We start from the raw sequence: 2,640 nt of genomic DNA, 5'->3' as shown, positions 1-2,640 counted from the left end.
CAGTTGGGTCTAATTTGTGAACTCTAAGGGAGAATGATTGCTAAAGTATGCAAGAGGAAAAAAAATTAAGCAACTGAAAAGCAGACATGGAAAGTGGGTTTCCTTTTTAAAACTCATACTTTTTGTATTATAAATATGGTAACTCTTACAAATAAACGTTCCTAAATGGCTTGCTTTTCAGATTTTCAGATAATTTTCAATGTTCTTTTCAATTTTGTTTGCTTTTCAATATGTGAAGTGAGAAAGTTTTAAAGTGAGGAACTTACGGGAGATTTGAGCCAGATATAAATACCCCAAGGGATGAACTAGTTTCCTCACACAATTCTGTTAATACAATTCACCTTTTCCTTGCAAGACTGTTGCTATTTCAGGGCTCATGTCTACACAGACTAGTATCATTTAATTCACAAGAGGTCCCACTGGCTTCAGTTTTACCTAAATCTTTGTGAGATTCGGCCCTGAAGACTGAAGATATATTGAGTAGAGACAGTCATCCAGGATACTGCTGCATTTTGAAGTGGTTTTATTAAGAGTACAGGTGGTGACAAGGATGATGCTAGGAAAGATGTGACATTGGGACAGAAGATGAATACTTTACTGGGAATCTGTAGTACATCTCTCACTCTGCAAATATGGCATCAGGTAATAAAAAGCCATGAATCCTCTTCATACTGATGTAAATGACCTAGACATTTAAACAGTATACCGTCACTGATGGATGCAGTGAGATCCTGAGTAGAGGAGTGTGAATTGCTTAGAACAGAAAAGTCCTTGTGAAAATCCAAGTTCTCCCTTTTTACAGCATATATACATGTATACAAAAATACATGCACACACACATATATACACACCCACACACTGCAAGCAATGGAGAAAACATCTTTTAAATTGATGGTCCAGTAATGTTATTCAGGTATTTTCAGCACATCTGAATGCTTCTGTACCATAAAGGATGTTATTGCATATTCAAAAAGTTCAAACTGAACAAGGAGATAACTTAAGCCTGTGTGGGTCATGCTGGTTATAGCCCACAATGCTAAGTGGTAACTGATACTCCAAAATACATATAAAATTGTATGTTAATCTCATCAGCTCAGACACTGAAAAGGAGGCACAGGAGCTGTACCATTTTAAAATTAATTCATGTTTGGGCAGTTCAGAGAAAAATGTGGCAAATAAGAATGTCTGATTTGATTTTATGGGCGATTTATTTCAGGGAAACAAAAGGCTGCGAAAGAACCTATTGCTTTCCTAATGGTCCAGGCAGAACAATGGAATGAAATGAATCAGGATACCATGAGTCTTTCAGCTGTTCCTCGCTGACACAATGAAGGGAAACTAGGATGTGTAAGAACAGTAAGTCAGGCAAGATCCTGGTGGGGTGGGGGGGTATGGAAACAAAGAAGGGACGGAAAAGAAAAGAAGTTGAATGAAACAGACACACAGAACAGAAGGGGATAGAACAGATGCACACAACACAAGAGGAAAAATATGGGCTGAACTGATGAGCTAGTGACAGATTCATCACTAAACCAAAAGGAGATATGAGGCCAAAACAAACTCAAGAATTCAAGAGACAGTGCAAGTTTTCAGTGTGCCCCACCCCCGTCGTTGTGAAAGAGCAAGGGTGTGATGGGATTTAACAGAGTTATTCAACACCTGCAGTAAGATGATTGCAAACTGGTGGTTCTACTGCAGACAGGTTTCCTAATGTTGAGATCAGGATGCCCTCAGGCCACCGGCACTATTTAAAATTTCTGCACACATTCATTGTCACATATGGAGAAAGCTTTGAAGCACTCCTAGTTGAAAATTATCCCATCTCGACAGAGAATCTATAGTTTGATCAGTGATCTCATTAACTGTGGAGTCTTAAATATATAATCAAAACACCTTCAGAGACATGTGATAAAGAGCAGGCTCAAATAAAAGATATCTGTTAAAACAAGCTGGAATAAAGTGTCTGATTCTTGTCCTGCAGTAAACTTTATTCAGGCAGAGCTCTGTGCCAACCTGGAACCCTGATGACTTCATGAGGCACAACCTGGGCACAGAGGTTTGGGATCAGGATCTGAAGAATCTATTTTGCAACCACTGCTGCAAAGATTTTCTTGTATCACTGCTTCTGCTGCACCTTGCAGGCTGTAATCAAGTTTTACGCAGCTTTAAGCAGCTTCTAGTTGAACATCAACAGTTGAGATAAAGCGTTTAACTTATGACAAAATTATAAAGCATCCACAGAATGAGGCTATATGAGAAATCAATGTCTAAAGTGGAAAAAGAATCCAGATACAAAACCAAGTAAAATAACATTTTAAAAAACAAGTAATTCTTTCATGCTTATAAAAAGGTTTTGCATGCACAAAAACCCCCAGCAGATTCTGTACAATAAGCAATAGCTCTGTTGTTCTAGCACACCCTGCTGTCTAGCTCTTAATCATGTAACACAAATGGAGAGTAATACTTACACCACAGCAAGTGCTGCTTTACTGGCATCTTCACAGTACTTCATTACATAGAAAAGATACATTTAAGAACATATTTAACTTTAATCTAATTGCTGCTAAAATACATTTACTTAGAAAAGCATGTTTTCTCAGGAATCCATTATTTTAACTCTCCCCCCCCCCAATAAATTAA

This window comes from Gavialis gangeticus, unplaced genomic scaffold (genome assembly GCF_001723915.1).
Source record: "Gavialis gangeticus isolate Ggan-Ray unplaced genomic scaffold, GavGan_comp1, whole genome shotgun sequence".
Lineage (NCBI taxonomy): Eukaryota > Metazoa > Chordata > Crocodylia > Gavialidae > Gavialis > Gavialis gangeticus.
This window is presented reverse-complemented; position numbering follows the sequence as displayed.